This window comes from Chelonia mydas, chromosome 8 (assembly GCF_015237465.2).
Source record: "Chelonia mydas isolate rCheMyd1 chromosome 8, rCheMyd1.pri.v2, whole genome shotgun sequence".
Classification (NCBI taxonomy): domain Eukaryota; kingdom Metazoa; phylum Chordata; order Testudines; family Cheloniidae; genus Chelonia; species Chelonia mydas.
The window spans coordinates 10596747-10622574 of NC_057854.1; the positions used below are offsets into that span (position 1 = coordinate 10596747).

The window sequence follows — 25828 nt, forward strand, 5'->3', positions numbered from 1 at the left end:
CAAGAAAAAAAATCTTGATGACAAATAGCAGCTGACCAGGAGTTAGTTGGTTTTATTTCTTGATTTTTTTCAAAAAAAATATTGAGGTTCATTCCACACAAAGCCCCCCCCACCCTTCCTGTATTGCTTCGTATCTCCTTGTCTGATCATTCAGCTCTGTGAATTCCTTTTGAACTAACGCTTCTATAACTCAGCAGCAAATCCAGAGCTGTAATATACTGGGGTTCTATTACACTTTGTTTGAAAGTACACTGTAATGCTTCGTCTCTATCCAATTAATTAAGAGCTCAGTCTTGTAACCTGTCCTCATCTGTAGTCCAGCTGAAGTTGATTGAACTACCGACCTGAGGGTCAGGCCTTAGTGGTTTTTAGAAGCACTTTTAAAAATTGTCCTGAACACATCACTAAAGGATTGGAAAATAGAATTAGTTGGACTGAATACTAGATCCTGTCAATGTCATTCATAGGAGGATAAAGATGTGTGTGGGATATTCTTTTATTAACGTGTTCAGAGATGACATTGGTGACTTTTCTTTGGACAGGTACGTGCAAGGTTGGTGTTTAGTACTCGATAATAAAAATAAAAAACCCAACGATGGTTACATATGTTCCTTCTTCCAGGACAAATAACTTCTACAAATGAGCTAGTCAAACTTTTTGAGAGCTCAGACTTTCAAGCATAGATACTTACGTTTTCTCTACCATACTTATGCATTTACAGTTGCATGTTTTTGTAAAAGCATCTTAGGTGCTGACATTTTGAAATTTGTCTGTAAGAGTCTTTTTTCAGTGTAGTGACTTCAATAAATAACTGAGGGTGAGATTCTCCCTGTGCAGAGGGCCAATATGAGGCCTGTGCATTGTTTAAATTCCATGTAAGCCTTATTTTGAGGGCTTCAGTGCTTCATAGGCCTCATGCTGACCATCTGCAAAGGGGTGAATTTCACCTGGAGTGAGTAAAAAGTTTGCCATGAGTCTAGAAATATTTCTCAATCCCCTAAGAAGAGAGAGAAAATCACTTCAACAGCAGTTCTGGTGATATTTCAATGGAGTTATTGAACTAGGGTTATTGAAATAATAATCAAGGAGCCCCAAGTTATTTTTATTATTCTATCCTTTTTGTCACGTTTTTATTCCTTTGTTTGTTGCTTTCTCCAAGTCAAGAAAAGCCTCAGCTCAATTAGATTTAATACTAAACTGGGAAAAAACAATGGAGAGAAAATGGAAAAATCAAAAGGAGGAGATAGGCAAGGGTGCTAGAAGTAATGTGAAATGGAACTGGATACTTCTTTCAAGACTTGGTTTTTCAAATAGGATGAGTTGTAATATTACAGACTGTGTCAATAATTTAAAATAAAAACAAAATACAAACAAAGCAAATGTTTTTTCTGGTTCCTTTTACAGGCAGGCTGTAATCAAACAGGCTGTGATCAGTGTATTAAAAATTCAATTTACTATTAGAATTGTTCATCAGCCAGTCAGACCATTCCACTTTCTTATCCATCAGTCATGTTCTTTCTAATAGTGCAAATTTCCATACTAAGGAGGTCTTTTCAACTTTATCTTCAGTCTGACTATATTTTAAATTACTTGCATATGAAAGAGAAAGCTATATTTTACAAATCTATTTCTCTAAGGGTTTACCATTTATGCACAGAGCATCTGGAAGGAAAGGAATCATTAACACGGTATGAAAGAATTCAAACCAAAATAACCTCACTGTAAAGTGGGGTGACTATTTAATAAACAAATTTATTTTTAGGCCCCTTTTCTTTCTGATGAAAAGCATTAGAAACACATGTCAAAGAAACCAACCACTGCAGAATCTCTCCCCAGCAGACAGTCTAATGGAAAGAAATTATAGTACAAAGGACAGAAAGAAGCATTTCTTCTTTCTTTCTTAGACTTTTGTCAAGAGAACAAAGATAAACATATGGCAATCAGATGAATGTTAATTAACGTTCCAGTTGTTTGGCCTGGATAGTACGATTCCAGATGCAGCCTGTGAAAACTGTTGAATGAACTGGTTCATTTTGTGACTCACCTGCCAAACAAATATTCTTGCCTGTAAGGTTGATCATAATGCAGTGAAACTGCCATCCCTGAAAAATGCAGATAAAAACATGTAAGAGAGCAGCTGTATGAACAAATGGGCTTTTACGTGCCTTTTTCTGCACTTTACAGGAGTTCAGTTTCACAACAGCATGTGTGGCCTGTTTGAATTTGAGTGCAAAAGTCAGCTGAAGGTTTGCACTGAATTTAACATTCATGGTGATGAGAAACCCATTCCAAACCTTGGGGCTGAAGTCTGCACTTGGATTCAAAGAGTCCCTTGGATTCTGATAGGAGATGGATAAGTGAATCTGAGGGCACAGTTCAAACCTTTTGCTGTGCTTGTCTATTAATTTCTTTGTGTTTGGGCTAGGGGAGGGTATTCGTTCACACATGTCAAATTTTGAAGGGATGGGTAGGACCAGAAGATCCGTTGGCCTGAGAATTAAAAGGTGATGGTGATAAAGATCAATGTCTATCCCACTGATGCGGAATCTGAAATGAATACAGAAATACAGATTTCTAGAAGAAGTCACAGGAGAAGCCACGCTTTTCTTTACACTTGGAAACATCCCATTGACTCAAGGTGAGTTTTGAATGAGTCAGAACTGGGGACAGCAAGATTTGACCTCAGCAATATCGACGTTTAAGTCACTGTTTGAGAGATGAGCCTGAACCCAAACTCTGAATGTGAGCACCTCCCAAAAATCTGTGAAAGTTTAAAATCTAGAAGCAGACTTCACAGCTAGTCACTTAGAACTGGGTGAATAATTGTTATTTTTCATTTGTTTGCTGGCGATTTCTGAAAAATTGAGTTGAGGTGGGAATGGTTTGGGTTGAAAATTCACCCTGCTCTTGTCACTATCTCTATAGCAGGTTGAACAAACTCCCCAGAGTTAAAATAGGAGTCCCATGTTTTCACCTTTGGGCCCATCTATACAGTTTGGAATGGCTCTAATGTTTCCAAAGCTGGTTGGATTTTTTGCTTTCCTGCATTTAATATTTTTGATTGTTTGACTATATTGACTATAGACATACTGTCAGAATTTGTAGGATTGGGGCCTTGGGTTGGAGAGAAGTATGTTGGAGGAGAACTGAACATCTTCTGTTAGAAATCCAGCCTTTTGTTTCCTGTTCTGGGAATTTACTTCTGCTTATCTTGTACCCTAGAGAATCACGATGTGGTATTCTTTACACCAGTCTTAATTGTGGCCTTCACTCTCTGAAGTACCCACTCTCCTTATTGTGTCTTGAAAGGCAGCAAAATGATTTCCAACTAGTAAACTCTAGGGACTGATGCATGACATTTTATTTATCCAGGAGTCAGAAACAATTATAAAAATACAAGTACATGTCATGAATAAAAACAGGACATGACTCAAACCTCTAATTAAAATAATTAGATACATTTTATGCATTTTGTCTTGCTAACCTCCCTATCAAAATGATTATGCTTTGTCTAATTCAAAGAGTCAATTGCCTACTGTAAAAACATGTACCAGTAAAGTGTGTGTGTGTGTGTGTATATATATATATATATATATGTGTGTAACTTTTGCAGATGATATTTGACCAACTATTCAAAAAGACGACAATGTACTGTGACAAAGTCAAGCTGGACAGCTGTAAGAGAGCGGTCCTGTTGGGTTCTGGGAAGTGGGCGGGCTTGTGCCCACCCACAGCTAATGGCCCCTTCCCCAGCCTATGGGGAGGAGCTACTGAGCCTGGGACTCAAATAAATATGGGGGACAACAGAAGAAAAACAATGACAAGTGTGAGGGTCAAGGGGTCAAAAATAGGGAACCTGAAGGGGACCTGGACAGCGCCCACTGCTCCTCGAAGTTGTCAAGGGAGCCAGCGGATGCTATCCGGATGTGTGAACAGAGAGCGGAACGGAAATAGGCCACACAGTTGCAGAGCACCCACTCACTCGGCCAACATCCTCTCCCTGTGTAAGAGAGCGTGGAAGGCAGATGTATCTACCCGATCAAAGGGTAAAGGTCATTTTCCTGATGAGCTGAAAGAGGTTACTTCAGGTCAATTAGGGACACCTGAGTCCAATTAAGGACTGCCTCTGACCTTTAAAAACTCCTTTTCTGGTGAGAGAGAAAAGCTGCAGCAGGGTTAGTGACAGAAGAGAAAAAGGCTTCTCTTGGATGGAAGGCTGCTCTCCTCGCTCTACGGGAAGCAAGCACGGCAGTTTGGGGAAGGACTGGCACCCAGAGACCAACATAATGAGGTAACACCCCAGGAAGGGGGCAGGGAAAGTTATTCCCTTTTCTGTGTTATGAACTTGTTTCTTTTTGTTTGGCTGAATAGTACCCTTGGGCCTACCCTGAGGCCCATCTTGCAAATATGGAAGAATAAAAACCCAAGTGAGGAATAAAAACTCTAAATACATAAGAATGACCATACTGGGAGAGACCAATGGTCCATCTAGCCCCATATACTGTCTTCTGACAGTGGTCAGTGCCAGATGCTTCGGAGGGAATGAACAGAACAGGCAATCATTGCTAGTTGCTTTTCAAATTTGTTCTTGGCCTGCCTAATTATACCTAATTTTACTTTAATACTTGACTTGCTGGAGTGTATGCTCCTTTCTATTTTCCTCATTAAGATTCAACTTTCAATTTTTAAAGGATGCCTTTTTGCCTCTAACCACTTCTTTTTCTTCGTTGTTTAGCCATGGTGGTACTTTTCTGGTCCTCTTACTATGTTTTTTAATTTGGGCTATACACTTAATTTGAGCCTCTATTAGGGTGTTTTTAAAAAGTTTCCATGCAGTTTGCAGGCATTTCAGTTTTGTGACAGGGATTGATTTACCCCTGGCCCCCATCACCAGACGGAAAAACGCTGTGCCCAGCGAGACGAAGGAGATGCCTTGCCACAGTATGCATGTATAAGCTAGGGAAAATGACACACAGGTCTAAATTTAGCCTAATTATTATCAGACAGAGATCCTTACACAATAACGGTGACTAAGGTCGATGCACTTGACCTACTGCAGACTGGTGTATAAGTACTTATTTTTTAAAATCTAATTATTAGAGACATCACTAAAATATCATGCTTATGTGACACTGCTTCTTATCTAAGCTTTTTGTTGTTTTCATTTACTGGACCAAACCTTCTGATTTGATGTGAAACATTGGGAAGGTACAGCACTGCACCCTTGTACTATAGTTGCTTGTTACGCTCACTGGTTTTTGAGTAGACATGCATATCTGAAAAGTGGCAGCCAAGAGCATTATACCTTTTATATTTTCTAGTCTTAATTTACCTTTACAGCTTGTTCAGACAAACTTAACACTGCAAACCTTGTTTTATTCAGTATATGACATGTCAATGCAAGCTTTTCAGATGCAGTCCGTTTCATGGTCGGTGTGATTCAGGTCTTTGAAACTTCATCTGTGACTAGAGTGAAAGGATTAGATGTGCTTGACAGACATTGATGGCAGAGCATTGTTGATTATTGCCAGGACTGTGGTGTCTCCACAAAGTCTTTTAGGTGCTGTATTGGGAAATGGCAGTACTCACTTCTGATCTTTCTCCCTTCTCTATTTTTCCTATTCTTGGGCTGAGAGAACAACTTCCTGACGTCTAACTAGAACCTTTCAATCCAAATATACTTTATGCCGTCTTGCTTGATGATTGAGAAGTATTTCTAGTCACTGGTTCATGAGCAAGACTCGGTTATTTTTAACTTCTGTTTCTTTTATACTGAGTATGGAAGCCAATTTCAGCTTCCTGAACCTGTAAAATTCAAACTGTTCAAAACATGTATGCTGTTTTTTCTTTCTTTGTGCTCTGTGTAGGAGTCACAAACATCTTTATGGATACCCAAACTAATGGGGACACACATCACTGACACCTAAGAGCTATTCCTCTGATTTTTTTTCTTTTTATCTGAAAAACATTCCAATGGAGATTTCATGGCATAAACACTAGACAAGAAGTGGATTAGTCACCAGCATGGACAGTAAACTGTGTATTCCCGTGCTGTGGACCGCTTAGTGGATCTAGGCACCTCCCTGCAGCCTGGATTTGGGTCCCTATCTCAGAGAGAGGGATAAGACTTAGCACACACCCTTCTCTCAGCAACTCCCATTCACTAGCCTGGGTGGGCAGCTGCCTAGGGTCCTAGCTCTTGTGGATCACATCCTTAGGTGTCTGTCTTTCCCCATTTATTATATAGGGAGCCTAGGCACCTGACTTGACTTTGTGGATCACAGTGTTGTTGCTGTGATTTTTCTAGGCACCTGAAAGTTAAGCCCCGCAACACCAAGCATTGCAATGCCTATGTCTCTTTGTGAATCCCACCTAAAATATCTTGCAGACTCAGACACAAGTGCTCTGAGAAGCACATTGGAGGTCAATGTACTGTCTCTGCATTCCTTGTGTTCCGCTTGGCTGAAGAGCTCATCAATCTGACAATCTTATTGTTTGTATGGCATATAATATCCTACTCTTCCCCATGTGCAGAGATGTCACCATGACTGGGTACACAGAAAGAAAAATGTACTCCTGCTATTACTTCATGACTAGAATAAATAGCAGTTGAGTTATTTAGCATTTACAAATTGTATTGTTATTATTCTTTTCTTTAAAAAATAGGGATGTAACTGTTTGCATATCACCATGCAGGAACAGGGTAAAAATCTCAGTCTAGAATTCAATAATCCCCCTAGATATCAAACATCAATCAGAGCTACTAGGGCTATGGGTCACCTCAGAAGCTAATAGTCATGGCCTTCTGTTGCATAAAGCCTAGAGTCAACCAGCTGTAAGGGCCAGATCCTCAGCCAAGGGTAAGTCATCTTTGTGAATTCAGCAGTGGAAAGGGACTTAATGCTACACTCAAGGGACATCTGGGGATTCCCTGTTGGGTGTTCGCCCACCTCTGCATCGGGGGTGTTGCAGGGCTGGTCAGGAGCATGGAGCTCTTTTCACTGTGTGCAGCTTTTGCCCACTCCCAATAAGGTCACAGGAGCACCGCAGAGCCCATTATCTGTAAATCTCCTATATGCTGTTTTGTTAGGTATGTAATAAACAATTCAAAGTAAAATGAGAACAATGCTTTTTTGGCATTTGGGGAGACGGCTGGGAAACAACCAGAATAAGATGCAGAATAAAACCAACCCACCAAGGAGTTGAAACAAAAGATCTTCCCACCTCTGTGTTTTTCCACCATGTGAGAGGGACTCTCTCTGTTAGCCGCAATACACACACTATAAGTTGCTTGTGCAGAATTTTCTAGGTTTATCAGTAAAGTTTCTGACTCATTTGCCTCTACTTGCACATGACTCATGGGATTATGAACTGTGGAATTAAATCTTTTGCTCCTGTTATCCAAACATTCCATCCAAAATATTTCAAGTAAAATGTAATACCAGGGTGCAGTAATTGTTACGTGAAACAAGAAAAGCTGTGTGAGACTTCCAAATCTCTAATAAACGTTTTAGAAAAGGAACTTTTGCCTCTTCTGGAAATTTCATAGCTCTTGGCAAAAACTGTGCCACTGGCATGGAGGTTCACAGAATTGCCAAAAGTGAGTCAACTTGGCAGAGTCCCCAAATGGACCTGGGCTCATTGGTATTTCAGATATCAAATGGACTAGCCTGTTTTTTGACATTATAGTAAGGTTTTCAAGTTCTATTTTTAGACCATTTTAATTTCCTTCTTGGCTATTTTTAAAGGAAATCTATTAACACAACCCATTTCCCTAATGACATTTGATGTATATAGTTTTTGTAATATTGTATGCATTAAACACTTTCCCTTTATTAGCTCATTTAACTCTTTCATCTATTAACTCATATTGAAAAAAAAAACTTGCACTTTGTTTCAGATTATTTTTTTGCTTGTAAGTAATTTGCCAGGAGGTGAGTTGTTTATTAAATTCAGGGTTAGTATCTGGCTTTCAGTATAAAGAGAGAAATCTAGCTCTTTAAAGAAAAATGTTGCATTCAGACTGGGGATAAATACATTGAAGTTGGGTGAGGTTATATTTTTTATTGGCCCAACTTCTGAAAAGCTTTCAAGCTTACACAGCTCTTCTTCAGGTCAGCTCTGTAAGCTCGAAAGCTTGACTCTCTGACCAGTAGAAGTTGGTCCAATAACAGATATTACCTCACCCACCTTGTCTCTCTAATCTCCTGGTACCCACAAAGCTACTACCACACTGCATACAACAAAACAGATTGTGAGGCACTCAGATGCAGTGGTGATGCGGCCATATAAGTACCTAAAATGCAACATTCAGTTTTACAAATAAGATAATTGATAGGTTGCACAAGTCCACTTTTGACAGAGATGGAAAAGGAAAATCTCTTTGATATCAGCCTACCACCCTATAGAACAAATGTGCCAGATCTATGAAGCTGGCTGTACTGTTTGTAGCCACTACACCACATGTCTTGCTGGAGCCAGAAATATAATCCAGGGCTCCTCATTCCTAATATTCCTCTGATGTCTAGAAAATAGTTGTGTAAGCCACTGGTAAAGCATGTATTGCATCACCCTCTAGTGATTTGTCCAGATCACAGCAGTTCTCAAACTTCATTGCACCATGACCCCCTTCTGACAACAAAATTACTACATGATCCTGGGAGAGGGAGGGTTGGGTCAGAGCCCAAGCCCTGCAGCCCCAGGTGGGGGTGCAGCTCAGGCTTCAGATTCAGCCCTGGGTCCCAGCAAGTCTAATGCTGGTCCTGGTGACCCCATTAAAATGGGGTTGCAACCCACCTTGGGGTTCCGACCTACAGTTTGAGAACTGCTGAGACAGAATAACAGTTTACTACTGCTACCAGATTGCTCCTTTAGCTCAAGTGGTAGAGGACTGTGCTGTTGATCTGAATTCCTGACCTTATTTAAATAAATGGGAGTTTTGCCATTGACTTTAATAGGGCTAGGATTTCACCCCTGAGGTACAACCCAGTGGATGGATCCGTTCAGGTGATCAATATGGAATCTGATCATGGGTCGAATTTTGGGTGGGAGGGGCAGAGAGTTAGTTTGCTTTATTTAAAAAAAACAACATAGGAAATTACAATGCAAAAACCAAGATAAAAGAACTCAAGCACTCAAAAATTAGATAACACCAGAATTAATTTCCATTGTCTGTCTGAGTTATGATACAGCCTTTAATTGCATGATCACGTATTATTTCTGTTATGGGACCCCTGCCTCATTCAGTCCATAGGTTGGACAATGATTAAGGAAGGCTGTTGTAAGAAAAGAGGATACTCATATGGTTCATATCCTGGACTGTGGCCCAAAAAGAGCTGGGCTCTGTTTCAGACTTCCTATGTGATGTCTGGCAGGAATGTGAAAATGCAGGAGCACAAGAAGGCTGAATTAGGGTTGCAGGAAAAACCTTAATTCTGTCAACCTTACTGTGTCTTCATACACAGATTATTGTACATAATTTCCTGTATTAGTATGTAATAGGGAAGAGCTTTTCCTTTTGCTGCATTGCAAGATCCTCCATTTATCATTGAGTCATTTTGCAGCTCAACACAAAGAAACGGCTTGATTCGAAAATCCGCTGGTATGGGGAGCTGACATAGATTTGTCAGTCTTGAAACTTCTTCCCATCATGGAAGATTTTCCCCTTTCTTTGGAACTGCCTCTGTCTTAGATTCTCATACTTAATGCTTCAAGGCTCATAAGGCCTAAAGAAGAAAATTTAAAGCTTTTTAGTATGAGAGGAATGAGCAAAGTTGACTGATTTTCAGTTACTGGCATATACTTAATTCTCATTTTCATGATATTCCTTCTTGGATTTTGTAAACAATAAGAGTGGAGTCAATATTTAGTTTGATTTAGTTCCATAGCCTTAGATGTGATCATTATGAAAAAAAAGCTTTTGAAGCATGGCCATTAATTCTGATCCCATTTCATTTGGGGTTTTTTTTGGGCTGCGATAGTAGAATGGGTGATTATATATAGATTTCATCATGGCAAATTAATCTTTTATACATCCAATAAAGTATGATCAGTCACCCCACTACTTCTTCTCTTGTTTATTTCTGCCATTCATTGGGCCCAATCCTGCTGCCAGTGACATCAATGGAGTTTTGTCTGATCCAGCATCTGTGTAATAAGATCTGATCCCTTGTTCTCTTTTTTTCCTAAGAACTACTCAAGTGAGGAACTGTTTGTACAATTAGACATACATCTGGTATATAAAGGCCTGATCCTACAAACCATTACACACATGAGTAGCATTCTGTTTACATGTCAGAGTAGAGTAAGAGTTGAAGCCCCTTCTGTTCGACCCTTTCAGATTTTTTCAAGTTATAATAGTAATTTCTAACCTATCTATAACTTTGGAATGCAAGAGTCCTATTCTTTATATGGTACCTCCCGTTAGGGGATCTTTCTCAAAGCATTCTCTCCAGTGATATTTGAGTTGGTTTAATGAACAGATGAAAATGACCTGTAAATAATGCCCTTACAACAGTAAATTTAGTGAACATTTTGAAAAAAAACTATTTCAATTTCTTCGTCACTGATGGTAATTATACAGCATGGCTCAGAATCTCCTCAGATAAAACAACATCCAAAGAATAAAGAGCTATTGGTAGTATTTGGAAATGAAGGGACACTTATTACTTAATGACTTTGCCCCTTTAATTTTCTATTAAAGCTTCACACTGCTAACAGTTTAGAAAAAGAAAAACAACAGACTCAAGTGCCATAAAGACTTATTTCCCTTTTGTGTAGTTTAAATAGTTCTCTAAAGGACAGACAAAGTTAGCTGGTGACTTTCTAGAGACCTTATTTTAGCACAATCTGATGTGCCATTATTTTATTTATTTATGTGTTTGCATTATCACTTGTCTGTTATGACACTCTGCCAAGGATCCTGGGTTGTTCCATCCTGACTGCAATGTGTGCACCTCTATTCAGCATTAAATGCAAGTATCATAGCAGTCCAAGCAGCTCTAAGCACCTTTTCGATATCACGTTCAAGCTAATGCTTAATTATTTTTTGCGACTAAGCTGCCATATGGCATTTGTGTCTGGAGCTCTCTCCTGCTCCCACTGAAGTCAATAACAAAATTTATATTCCTTGTACGTTTTATATATATATATAGACACACACCCCGCATCCATTTTCTGCAACAGCAACAAATTATATAGCAAAGCTGTTAAGGCACAGGCCGGCAACGGTGGCAATCTGTAGCTGCATCATCCCAGGGAGAAATCCTGGGAATTATTTTGCCATAGGGAGAGGCACACTGGCCTTTCTTCTTCATGTAACCCTTCTGCCCGTCAGAGTTGGCAGCAACAAGGGCCGGGTTCAGTATCTAGGGGATCCATTCCAATAAAACAACGCACAAGCGGCTCGAGCCCCCACCCAGTGACCTGGGACAAATATATACCACCCCCGCTGGGTGCCTCCAAGAGGCAATACTTCCCCTCTCGCAAGCACAGAGTCTGAGTGTAGCAAAAAGCCTTTTAATAACAGAGAGAAACAATGTGGCATTATGTTGGGGAAACACCACCAGCAGGATTCATAACACAACCCATGAGCAAAAACCCACCCCAAGCAAATTGGGGCGTGTCCGTTCCCTTAGGTTCTTGAGTCCAGCAACCCAAAATCACCCAAAGTCCCAAAAGTCCAATGACCCAAAAGTCTCTGTCCCTGGTCAGGGCAGCCCCAGAGTTCGAAAGTTTATCTGCAGAGCTTTACCTCCCAACCTGGGTGGAGATGCAGGGGAGAGAGAGAGGTAAGGGGCACCTTACATGATCTGAAGCTGACCGCCCCGCAGGGTTTCGCTCCGCTCCACTCCACTCCGCTCCACCAGCCGCCCCTCGAACTGCTTCGCTCAGCTCCGCTCCGCGGCCCACAAGCAGCTCCCGCCATCCCATGAACTGCTCCGCTCCGTGTTCCACAAGCAGCTCCCGCCATCCCATGAACTGCTCCAACAACCAGTCCACAAGGTGCTCCAGCCATCCCACAAACTGCTCAACAATATAATTCAGGCTCCCCCACTATTTAACACAACACTCAGTGATTTCAACTCTTAGTCAGTTCAGCTCTTTTGTGAATTCAGCTTGTAGTAGGAGAGCCTCAGTGCTGGTACACCATTAGCCCAAAGTGAGCTCAGCAGCCTGTAACTAGACTCCTAACAGAATCAAAATTAGCTCTGATATTCCACAGTGGAAAGAGGAGGAAGTGCAATTAGCATGTAAGGCCCTCACTAGGGAGCCCATAGCACCAAGTATTAATACCTGTCCCCAGCCTTTCTCAATTCACAGAGTTTTGGAACCCATGACCCTTCCCTAGCAAGTGCTACTTAGTTGATGGCGAGTCCCTCCATTATAACAAAGGGCCAAGTACAGTTCCAAGCACAGTTCCCATAATCAGGGTAATAACAATTTATCCTTCCTGTCCCAATAACAGAGACACTGGGGATCCCACAGCAGCCAAAGTGACCATTTGGGCAGCTCTGGCCTCATTCTAGGCAGGGTGGGTGTGCCTATGCAAATGAGATCGGCCCCTGAAGTTCTTTTCCACAACTTGCCATACCTCACCACCAGGTGTCAGGGTGGAGCTCATCCTGACTCTGCTTACATCCACTCTGAGAACTCAGATGGAATGTGGGATTGGGGGTAATGGCAAGCAGGTTGTGATGCAAAGTAACCTTAGCACACAAGGCTCCAGAGTGTGCCAGAGGAACTACACCTACTGAGGGTGGAGAGTGTGCCACCCCATCTCCTTCTACCCCTCCATCCAGTGAGGGGGGATCTCAGATCCCGAGCGGGAATGTCTACACTGTTATTTTTAGCATCATTGCACAAGCCCAAATCTGTAGACCTGGGCTCTGAAACTCACTGTCATGTGTGGGGTTTGTTTTTTTTTTGCTTGTTTTTGTTTTGCAGTGTAGACCTACCCTTTGAAGTGGCTAGTGCTCCATGTCATGCCATCAAGAGGCAATGCCTGAGCTTGGGGGATCACAGGGAATGAAACTGTGTCTGCTCTGTGTGTGTGTGTGTGTGTGTGTGTGTGTGTGTGTTTGTAAGGGGTGGGCAGGGAGTTGGGAGTATAACTGCAAGAAGGCTGCTTGTGAACCCCCCAGAGCCTCTGTGCCAAGGCCAGGCACAATCTCACCCTCATTTCAGCAGCATCGTACTCCCAAACTTCTGTGCTGAGAGAAAAGTTTGTATCTGGTAACTTTAAATCTATGAGAATCATTAACCTTCCTCTGTAGCATGGGGTACGGGTCACTTGCTGGAGGATTCTTTGCTCCTTGAAGTCTTTAAACCATGATTTGAGGACTTCAATGGCTCAGACACAGGTGAGAGGTTTTTCGCAGGAGTGGGTGGGTGAGATTCTGTGGCCTGCATTGTGCAGGAGGTCGGACTAGATGATCATAATGGTCCCTTCTGACCTTAATATCTATGAAACTGAAATAGCTGTAAAGAGAGATGAAATTCAACCCATCACCAGTGCTCCAGGTACTCTTCCTGATATTAATACTGTAATTCAATACTGTACAAAAAAAATCTAATTTCCATTTGATGAAGGTTTTACTTTTTAATAACAAAAATACCCTGTAGTGCTTTCTTGAAGCTTCCCATTGCCCTGATGGTGCTTAACATGAGGAGGAAATGGTTTGAAAAGTAAATTACACCTTAAAAACCTCAATTCAGGCAAGTATCAATACAGCCGAACCCTGCAATTGCATCTCCCTGGGCAGAACCCTGCACCTGTACGGGCACCAATGAGATCAAAAGTGCCAGCACAGTGGGGCAGTCACTGCCCGAGTGGTCACGTTCACCATCATCAGTCAAAATGCTGATGCAATATTGCAGCCGATACAACCTATCCAGTTAGCATGAGAGTTTCATGCCACATGCAAGCTCTGGCTGTTGATTTTCATTCAGCTACAGATTTACAGGGCAAACTTACGTATTTTTCTTTTAAAGAATGAAAATCCACAGACCCCCCCCCATATAACATTCTAAATCCCCCTTCAAGTCCTTTTAATGAATATGCTGTCTTCTCTTTGCCCAGATAATGACCTTACCTTCGCCAAGAGACTCCAATTTAATTTGACTTTTTCCTCTTGTGTAATTTCTGCTCAATCCTGTCGGCATTGCTTCTTCCCATTGCTTCTCCCAGACTGATTTCCTTCACCAACTCTGTTTAAATCCTCTTTATTCATGACTTTCCAGCCCTCAACACCCACCTATGTTGAAAACAAAAGGGGTCAATTTCATTTTTCACTGACTAGGAAACCATTAATATATGCCAGCTTCCTTTCCTGTGGAACATACTTCACCCAGATCTGCGGCTAGCAGGCTGGGGCAGAGTCCCTTCCCCAAGAAGATACTGAAGTCTGGTTTTTCTTTTGGTCATTTTAGTAGACTGAATTGAAGGGGGGGGGAAAAAAGCGAGGTTGCCATCCCTTAAGGCTGAACCCCTGTGTTTATCCACATAACAGGGATAGCGAGGGAGGGGGGAGTAGCCATAGTGCAAGAGTAAAGATTTGCTCTGTGATAGAACCCAAGACTTCATAGTCATCAGCTTTCAGGCCTCTCAGACTACCCAGTCATCATGACTGGGAATAGAACTCAAGGCTTTCTCATCTGGAAACAGATGCCTTTACCAACCGGGAACTCTCCATTACATATACTAATGTTGCGTCCTAGAGTCCCAATCCAGCAAAACATTTAAGCATCTGCTTAAGTTTAAGTACATTGGTAGTCCCATTGAAGTCAAGGTGGCTGAATGTAGCCACTCCATAGACATCTGTTTTTCCCCCAGGACACCCCTTACTTTGGGCATCAGCATGGGGGAGATGAGTAAACTGCTATGCACTTTATATAATAACTTGGGATTCCCTTACATCAAGGAAATCACATAGAGCTGGTTAAACTGGTTTGCAGCTAGTTTATATTGACAGACTAAAGCAAAATGGCTCCAGCAAGGACCTAGCCCAATATTGCATTTCAAAGAGTTTTACCCTTTTTTATCTTGGTTTTCTTACTCTCCTACTGTTTCAACATGCAGAAGTGTCCCTGTAATCTTGCTAATTCCTCTGCATTTCTCAGAGCCAGTATTTGTTCTCCTGTTGCCTATTTAAAATGGATAAGAGGAACTACTTTGCTGCACAACCATGTAGACACACGGAACAGAAATCTTCCTCTTATTTCAGTTTTCAGTGTCAGCTGCGACACAAAGCCATCACTCCTTGTCATGACACATTTAAGGAAACAGCCTGAAGAAGCAGCAAGCATGCTTATTTTCTGAATATTGAAAATGGAAGGAAAGTACAAAAGTGCCCCTGCGCTTGCTGACTGTATAAATGGTTCAGAGTCATTTTTAGGTGGCTGACTGGGCACACACTCTGTCTGCCTGAAAGGGAATCGTTTGAAACATCCTAAATGTAGACACAAATGAATGAAAAGGCAGACTAGTCCTGGGAATGAATAACATGCAAACTGCTGTCAGTTCTCCTGCCTTTAAAACCACAACTACATATTTAAAAGCAGAGCTGAAATAAGACAGTTATTTACAAGTAATTACACAGAGGTTTATAGAAAACATTTGCCGGATAAATTATTCACTGAAAGTACAAAGCCCAGCCTCGCCAGAGCAGAGACTGAGGCACCAAAGATGGCTCCAGGCCACTCACCATCACCCCAATCCTGGTGCTGGCTAGGGACTGAACTGTATCTTAGTGCCAGTTACAGCAGCCTGAAGATTACTTTAATCTGGGCCTTAGGGGGGCTGTGAGAGGATGGCACTGGCCCTTTAAGAGGGAGCAGGGCCAGTGCACCTGTGCCTCATCAGCTCACTCCAACTAGGCTTAAAAGAGGACACCTGAGGCCTAGAGGAGGGAAACCCAGTAAGAGAAAGATGTAATGAAATGAGGGGAAGCTTTCGTGAATCAGGCCTGAGTGCTATTCAAGAAATGGGTAGAGAGAGGAGATGGGGCTCTCTCTACTAGCTTCCCAAGGAATCGGGAGATGGGCCCGAAGGGGAAAGGTCTCGGGTAGGGTAGGCAGTAGGAGCCTACTGGGATAGATCTGGTGAGGGGTTGACCCAGTGATTCAGAGATAGCTGGGGAGACAAAAGCAGGAGATGAGAGCTGTCAGAGGCCTCATGATTGGGAGCTGGGAGAAGAATGAAGGCAGAAGGTAAGAAGTATTTGCTGGCTGGTGTCCCCAAGCCAGGACCACAGGACTGAAGGTATGCGGAGCAGCATTGGGTGTTGCTGGTTTGCTCTAAGTTGGGGCTGGAAAGGGCTGATAGCAGTGGAGGGGCTTACCCAGTGAGGTCTCCTGGGCTGGGCAGGTGGACCCAGAAGAGCCTGGAGAGGATTGCAGGAGTGAGGGATGCTCCCTGGGTGAAGATCTCTCAGCACAGAGGGGCTGTGGGGATTGCTGTTGGGAAGCTGAAGTCCAACTGGCAAGGCTTGAGTGGCTGTCCTGGCAGAGGGACAAGAAGGATGGAAAAATCTAGGTATGGTGGAAGATGCCAGAATGTGGTATGTGTTACATCAATGGCAAAGAGCACATATGATTTTAGGGACTACTTGGGGTGATAAGTGAGCTTATGTTTTGGAACTTAGGTTTGATAATAAACTGGCCCCAAGGATGGGCATGGTTGAGGCAAGAGAGCTTGAAGTGGAATTCTTGGGTTACCTGAAAGGGGAAACTGAGGCAGTCTGCCATAAAGGGTGCTCCTGGAGAAGTTGCCCTAGGACAGGGCTATTAAACCAGTAAGAATTGTTGGAGTATGGTGGATTTAGCCCTTTCTCCCCAACCACCCCTTTGTGACTCCTTATGAAAGGAGAGTCGGGATGGACCTGTGTAGAGCTTGTCTCTGTTCGGTCTACACCATCTGAAGATTCCCTCATATTTGGAAAATCCTCAGCTGCTGCTTTAAGGGAGCTTGTAAGGTCTCTCTGCACCAGTCTTATGGTGCAAACTGAGAAAGCAGTCAGGCCCTAAATAATATCTGGCTATCCATACAGCTGGCTGAGGAATGAAAAGAAATGTATTTGCATATTATGTATTTGAAAAAAGTGCCCAAATTGGTCAGGTAACTTATTTGCAACACAATAGTTATATTGCCCAACTTCTTAGGTTGTCATCTCTTTGGGGAAGGATAATGTTTACCTCTGTGTTTGTACAACACCTGGCGAAACAGAGGATCCATCCTGACTGGGGCCTCTGGACACCTCCATGTGATGAGTAATAAAAAATTATTAAAGTATCTGAAAGACGACTATTAAGAATAAGACTGAACCTCTTTAGTAGCAATCAGTGTCTTTAAAAAGTAGCATTAAAATATAAAATGTAGCATTGGGCTGAAATCTGGCTCAAGCAGACTACATAAATAATTGTGTCTCTAAGTCATTTTAGTGTTCTCCTAAATTTCTCTGATCTAGGAGAAATGATAAAAAGAATATTCTCAGGAGTTGCACAATTCACTCCAGACTGTAGGAACTGCTGACTATGGACCTGATACAAAGCCCAGTGAATTCAATGGGAGTCTTTTCATTGATCGCAATGGGCTGTACATCAGGCCTGTAGCCATATCCTTGTCTCATTGAAGTCAACAGCAAAACTCCCATTGATCCTAGTGGAGTCAGGATTTGCCCCCTTGTCTATAGTAACTAGATGAATCCACAAATGATCACAAGAACTAGTTGTTTAAATTGTAAAGTGGATAAGGAAATCCTGCTAGGTTTCCGTTAAAAGGTTGGGGCGGGGGGGAAGGGGAAGAATCCCTATTATCTTTTTTGCAAACCTTTCTAACTTCCACCATTCTGCCCTTCCAGTGTCCCACTAGGACACAAAATGACAGTCATCTAGCATGACTCATCCCTTATTGATAACGTCCACATATGTTTATGGGAGATAAGGTCTCTTTACCTAGATTTCAGAATCAGTTGTAGGCTGAGTGCATAGAAGGAACAGGAAGTATTCTCTAGATTTTTGTTGCTGCTTTCATTGCTTGGAGGGACATGTCTTTTTAAGGTCAAAGCTATACGGAATTTGGCTAACTTGTTCTGTGAGGCTGAAGTTAATTCATTTCTCCCTTATTTCTGTCTGATATTTTGTTAGTACCACAGATCCTGCCCCAGAATCCTATTGCCACTGACTTTCCACAGATCCTGAGACAAACAAGCTTATGTAAATACACGCCCACTTACAGTGGTAGACTGTTAAGAAATTAGACAATACAGTCTGCACAGATTTAGTATTTGTTCCAAGCTCACTTTTGTAAAGCACCTTCCTGAATGCTACAACCATTGCCAGATACGTATGTGAAATATGCTGCCTGCTTAGTTTTGCATGATATGAGATGCATGCATATAATTTCTTTTGAAAATGACATTCTGGGCTACATTCTATGCTGTAACTCCAATGATATCAGTGGATTGTGTCAATGATGTTTTCAACCCATTTATAAAAAAGAGTAGCACACAAGGATTCCACCTGTTCTAACATCTCAAGAATTGGTATAATCACTTGGTTTTGTTTCCTATGGAAACAATGGCTTCTACTTACACAGGCGGGACTTGAGACAGCCTACAAGACTGCACACTAAACTTTAGTTGCCATCACAATAATCACCAACCTGTATCATTTCTGATATAGCTTGTTTGGGGGAAGGGACAAAATTCATCTCATTTCAATTCAAAGTTTACTGTTGGCTGAGTCCTTATCCCAGTGAAGTTAGAGGCAAAATTCCCATTGACTTCAGTGGAGGAATAAACAGGTCCAAGATTGAAAGAATTTGCCGGTTCCATTATGTAAATGAGAATTGAAAAGAGGATTTTCTGTTAATACACGTTGTCCTGGTCATCACTAGGAGACTACATGGATTAAACATGCAGCAACCACATCCCTAACAAATACTACTACTCCATTCTTGGGAACTGCTCTTTACCTAGTCAAATGTTCTGATAAATATATCTGCAATTAAAGTGTAATCTACAAACAGACTAGCTTCTGAGTCAGTGCCTGAGTTTGTATTCTTAGCTGTAAGGCACGTTAGAGGGTAGGCCGTGACTCAAGTGTAATGCTAGCAGACAGAACAAAGCTTATGACAATTAGTGGAAGTAAAAATATAAGAGCCCCAATGCAGTTCTAAAACATACCTATTTTTTCACACCTTACTCTAGTGACTATTAAAGGCACGAGTCGAAATTTTCTAACTTGGCTGCCCAAAGCTAGGTACCGAAATCCGGGGTGATTTTTTAGAGGTGGATGCACTGTAGCTCCCAACTGCAGTCATAGCAATAGTGTAGTTAGTATCTCCATAACCTAAATGCTGTGTATACAATTCAGTGACAATGTAAACTACAAGGAATCCAATCAATGCTAAGTTAGGCTTTGATCCTGCAAATACTTGTGCACATGCTAAAGGTTAAGCACCTCCCACTGATGTCACTCCTCAAATGCTTCAAAGTTAAGCATGGTACACAAGGGTTACCAGGATATAAGGGCCTTAAGGTACAAATTTTTTATATATATATAATTACATGGCAAGGGTGGTCAATACAATTATTCCATATGATTTTTATGGCCAGTATGTCATAAGGATGTAAAGCAGTATGATGAAAAGCTTATCCGTTCAAGAAATAATGGGGGGAAAAAATCCTCAGGAATGCTTATTATGCATAGTACAGGCAATGGGAAACGCAGGGTGGCTTTACCAGTAAACTGATTCTCAATGATAAACCTTCATAATTAAAGACACTGTCTCTGAGGGCATTTCTGTCTACAGTACTATTCAATAGTGTCAAATATAAGAGCTTAAAATTACCTGGAAAATTGAACTCCGCTGCCAGCTTTTGCCAAACAAAAGACAAAAGTAATATCTGGCAATATTTCATAGAAACCGTCTTTGAAAATACCTGCATTTTAAAAAGGTGACTGAGCTAAACTTTCCTGTTTTGGAACACAAATAATATTACATTGACATCTTAATAGTGTAGTGACTTCTTATTGTTCGTTATAATGAATAAAAACTGCCCCTGATCTAGAAAACACGCATGTGTATAACTATTTGTACAAAAGTAATCCCATTGAACTGAGTGTGTGTTTACAGTAGCAAGGCCTATTCATTTGTATAACTATGGCTGATCACTATCCTATATAACAAATATTTGAATGAAAGATTTGAGTAGCATTAAGTAACAAACAGCTACTAATCCATTAGCTGTGCAGGTACAGTATCCTCTGCAGTTAGTAATTTTTCACACATCTATAAAAATTAGAGGAGGGGGGGAAAAACCCTGGACCTATTTCTCATTTACCCTAAGGCTGTTTTACATTATGGCCCTTCTACATTGCCAGAGTTGTGTGAAGGGCCTCAGTGTAATTGAGAATCAAAACCCTTCTCTGGTAATTCTGGGTCATGGAGGTAGTGGATTCACCATCCACTGCAAGGCGATAACTGCCCTGTGAATTACCCTCTTGGCTGATCCTCACAATGGGGTCGGGGTCCTGTTCAATTTTAGACTGACATGATACCTTGTATAAATTAGAAGTATCGGTCTACATATTTTTCTCTGCTTTTGTTTGCTCGATATCATTGCAATCACAGAAATGCAAACTCTTCATAGAGAGCTGAAACCAAACTCAAGAGTCTGTAAAAGTGTTGCAGATAGTCCCAGTGGCTAAACATGCTGCAAAACTGGGGAAACTGGAGTTGGATCTAAAATACACGTGTAGTGAAAATAATACAATAAATATCACATTTTTATGGAATGTTTTACACCCCCTTTCACTCCCCACTTGTCCTGTCAGTTTCTGAGATGAACCTGAGGCATGATGGAGGCAGAACAGTCACACAGGTTACAAAAAGAAAAGGAGTACTAGTGGCATCTTAGAGACTAACCAATTTATTTGAGTATAAGCTTTCGTGAGCTACAGCTCACTTCATCGGATGCAGCCGATGAAGTGAGCTGTAGCTCACGAAAGCTTATGCTCAAATAAGTTGGTTAGTCTCTAAGGTGCCACAAGTACTTCTTTTCTTTTTGCGAATACAGACTAACACGGCTGCTACTCTGACACAGGTTACAATTACTCTTAAACCGTATCTGCTACATAGGTCAAAGGAACAACTTTCATACTCAATGCCTAGTCTTCTTGTTACTCAGGAAAAACCCCTGTTGATGCCAATGGGAATTTTATTTGAATAAGAACTACACATTTGGTCCCTGAAAGACTGAATATTAATATAAAATAAATATTTACAGCCAAGGCCCATTCAGGGATTTACTCCAATGCAATTGAGAACCAAATTTAACCCTACATTCCCTTAACAAACAAAGGACACTGTCCAAATATTTCTAATGTCTCTTAAGGTCCTTCACCATTTTTATATCCGTGATAGCTACCTGATAATTTTCAATAATAAAAAGGAGAGAACCCAGCAGTCAATGACAGGCAATTTATCTTTGCTGTATGCCAGTCCTCTGCAAATGGGAGAACAAATGCACTTCAAACAACTGAACAAGCCAATCAGCCTTTCTCCTCTCTCATGATTATGACAAGTACAGCAAGTGCACATTTAATCTGCTTAAAATAGTTCTTCCTATAATTAGTTTTACTACAAATAGCAGTTATTTTTCTCAAACCTGAATACTTAAGAGGGAGCGTCTGAAGGTTCTTATCACATAAACAGCCATCAATTTTTTTTTAAATAAACTCTTTTTAATATAGACGTGAATGGTCTTCTAGATCTGGCCTAATCTAATTTTGGGAGTAACTTGGATTTTTTTTTTTTAATACCAAGCGAATTCCACCTACTCATCATTCTTATGGGCTTCTGATAAGGAAAAGATCCAGCCTGCTACATATTTAAATATAAAATTAGTCATAGAGCTGTAGGTTACAAGGTGATGGGAAGCTGTGAAATAAACAGCAATGGTAATAGAATCTGCATAGCAATCAGTTTTGTAATACTGTAATTAACCTACTTATGGAAGTATGTGTATTTATGCAGTGAAGTCTGACACCAGCTGAGTTTAAATGAGGTATGTTATGGTGTATTACTAACTCATTGTCAGCCTGTCAGTGCCCTGATTCTGATCTCAGTTACCCTGGTTTTTCTACTTGTGTAGCTCCATTGACTTCAGTGTAGTTACTCCTGATTTACACTCATGTAAATGAGATCAGAATCAGTTCCAGTATTTCTGATGTCTGAACATACCAAATGTGTGTACCTTGCTATCATCTTTTGTTTTTAAAAAATGGGACATTTTATTTCCACAGATATTGTTGGAAGGCCTTAGTATGGTAAGCAATTTGGAGTGGAAGGAAAATTCTATTGTATGTCCCTGATGTTTGTATTGTAGATCCAGTTGTGTTCACTTTAAAGCCATGATCTGAAACTAGAGCGTGCCACAAGATGATGATATTTCCTGATGACAGAAAAACTCATGGAGGAAGGAAGTCAGTACAATCTGTGACAATGACAGGGAAACCGCATATTCACATTATAACCGTGAACTATATGATGATGTGGACAGTGGCACTGCAATATACAAAGCAAGGGAAATTCTCAGTGTTGGCTGCACTCCGCAGAACAATGACTAGGGAGAGGCCGGGAAAATATTAGAATTACAACTAGTAAGTAGCACAGAATACATCACAAGTAAGTAAAAAGATACATTCTGAGGTGTTTGAATAAAGATGTAACATGCTGGGGGTATCACCCTCCAGACACCTGAGCGGTACTTCTGAAGAACCTAAAAAAGCCACTCCTCACTACAATGAGCGCAGTGCATATTGGAACAGGACCAGCTGAGGTGGGGATGGTATTCAGTGCTGTGTGAATACCCATGCAATTCATATGACCCATAAATCTCATGTTAAGTCTCAGTGCTTCTATTGAAGGAGCTCCCAAACTCCGTGGACATAATTAAAAGGATCAAATATAGTCAAAGCATTCAAAGTTATGTCACTGTTGCCTAAGCAGAGCTGGCTCAATGTGATGATTTCTGCTCTTTGAAAATATGCCACTTCAAAAGTTCACTGCAGAAAACCAACCCTCAGATCACACACTTATGCCTCGCATCTGCCCAACCTTCTGGAGCTGGGGTGGCTCAGAGTTTAAGACATTTAGATGGCATTATAGCTATTTTAAAGGGAAAGGCTGAGAATTAATTTCTTTCCTTTCCTGAGGATGACCCTGCCAGAAGCAGAAAGGTGCTTCTGAACTAAATATAGTGCTGAACTGAATGTTCCATATTTATAATCTTCCCCCCAAACACTTTGTGCACTGTGTTTTTACTCTTGACATTTCTAATTCTTCTTATGGTGACTGGCAATGCTCTTTTCCCTAGATAGATACACACATTAGGAGTTTCACCTGATTAACTAGGGAGGCATAAAATAACACAAATCTAGACCATCTAGTACAGGTTCTCTAAAAGGTGCTTTCAATTTAAAGCTTTTCTGAGATCAGCTCTTTTTCTTGGTGAAACTGCCACTAGTCTTTTTCCGAATGTTATTTGGGTTGTTTTTTCTCATTTCCCTTCTCCCTCCATCTTTGTTTTGAGCTTACCAAACAACATTTTATTTACCCCTCTATTGTCATGTCTGAAATCATTGGGCTAAACCCAACATGACTGGCAAAGTGATATACATTATTGTCATGGGGACCCACTTCACTTAAGGAGATTCGCCCCTTAGGTATACTGCCTCCATCCCAGAACAGTTCTGTTGTAGAAGGGTAGTGTTCATTTCTGTTGGTGCTCAATAAGGGTGTAACAAACAGAGGCTGCAGCTGGGCTATGTTGAATTAGCACATCCTGGTCCTTCAGAATTCAGCCTGTCCTGCAGGAAAGCACCTCTTTTATGAAAAGTACTCCGTTATTCAATGGCATTAATTCTGGAGGACAAGGCATCACCAGTTTCTATTTAAAGCTTCTATCTTTGCTTCCTCCGTCCCTTCACATGTGTAGAGGCATGCATTTGCCAATGAATACTTCATTAGTTTTTCACAAGTCACGTGGGAGGGAAGGGGCAAATCCATGCTCATTTATTTACATGAGTTGTGTCATTTGGTTTACATGCGATGTATGGTGAGCATGATTTAACTAGGAGTAAGGCTTTATGCTCTGTATAAGCAAAATGAATTTGGGGTGAGAATTTTTTTCAGTACATTTATTTTTATTTATGTCTGTAATTGAATTTTTGAAATACAACTATAGATGGCCATCCAGTACCCGAGGTGCTTTTCCTGTTATAGGAACATCACAACATAAACAACGTACTGCTAGTACCTATATCACCCTGTCCACACCAGCTTGAACAGCCTCGGTGAAGAGACTGGGGGCAAAAGAAATAAGGTGAAACCCTCAATTTGAGAGGCGTAAGAGATTTCCCAAAATTCTGGACTGTACCAAAGAGACATTTTGTTCTTTTTCCATTCTGCAACAATTTTGGTCTGTCTTTTTTGTTGTTAAATCTGATCTCTTGGCCTCTTTCATCACTAAATGGAGGGATCACAGATAGCTTTCTTCAGTGAATTATGCTGTTCCGCTTGACATTGTGAAATGAAAGACAATTCCCCGGACTCCCAAAGGTGAGAGTATTGACATTCTGTTTTCATTATGCAGTACAATGTGCATCTTTAAAGACAGACAAGTGCTGCTCCTTTTTAAAATGTATTGTACGTGTGAAACACACTTTGGAGATTGCCACAAAGCTCAACCTCCAGAATGATATACAATAAAAAGTGTGATCCCGGCAAACAAACAAACAAGAAGCACAACAAAGATAGTAAGTATAATTGGACAGAAGGGTATCTAAACTCAGTGGAGTTACGCTGATTTACATGAGGTGATGCTCTGGCCTAGCATTGTTTGTTATATTTTATTGACCTCTTGTCAGCCTGATGTCTAAGGAAATTATGTGATATTTAAACACTTTATCCCCATGGTAGACGGACATGAGAGGCCTGCAGAGCAGGAGCAACCCCACTGCAGTCAATGCATGATTCAGCATGAATGCTAAATCAGGCCCTGCAGGGGCAAAACTCCTCGCACAAAGCTGTTGGGGGGGGGGGGGGGGGGGGGGGGGAGATGCCACACGGTATGTTACATGCAAAACGACAGGATGGAACAAAGCAACTTCTGCTCAGTCTTATGCATCTGGATGGGAGATGTAACATTTCTAGTACATATGCCTGAAGCTGGTTTGTAACTTCTGCATGCCACGGTGCGCTGCCCCTTGGGTAGGTTCCTAGTGGTGAGCCCCGCAGCATTATGAGCGTTTGGAACAAAATAGAAAAAGAAAATTAAATACTGCAGAACGCTATCTGATTCATGGAGCACAGTGGGAAAGGCATATATTTCTGATAAAGACTGTAATAATTCTGACATTGTAATAAAAAAAATCAAATCCCATTATTATCTTAAAACTATCATCTCCTGGTTCCCTTCAGATGATATCCCATTCTAGAGTGACATGATTCAGTGATGAGAGATGTTTATGGAATCTGAGAGAGAGAGAGTATTGCACAAGAGATGAGGCAAATGAAATAATATATTACTATTCTTCCTTTCATGTAAATGTAAAGCTTATTAACTGCTTTATGATAAAAGTCAGATATGGCTTTCAGGCACTGAATTACCTTTTCAGCTACTTTCAACCTTTAGCAAACAATCGTAAAGCTTTCATTGTGGTAGTAATGCGAACTTTGGCCACCTGACCCCCATATCTGAGTCATGCGTGATTACAACATGTAGTAGTATTAAATGTTAACAGCCAGCTAACAGATCTAATA

The 25828-nt window shown here is 41.0% G+C and overlaps 1 protein-coding gene across 1 annotated transcript in view; it reads left to right on the forward strand.

Annotated features, from left to right (window-relative positions):
- The first annotated feature begins 4176 nt into the window (after window positions 1-4176).
- TRPC7 (transient receptor potential cation channel subfamily C member 7) overlaps window positions 4177-25828 on the forward strand; it is a 160135-nt gene continuing 138483 nt past the window's right edge. Inside the window, exon 1 of the mRNA XM_027825838.3 lies at window positions 4177-4291. The gene's annotated coding sequence lies outside the window, so the exon portion shown is untranslated. The remainder of the gene's footprint in view (window positions 4292-25828) is intronic.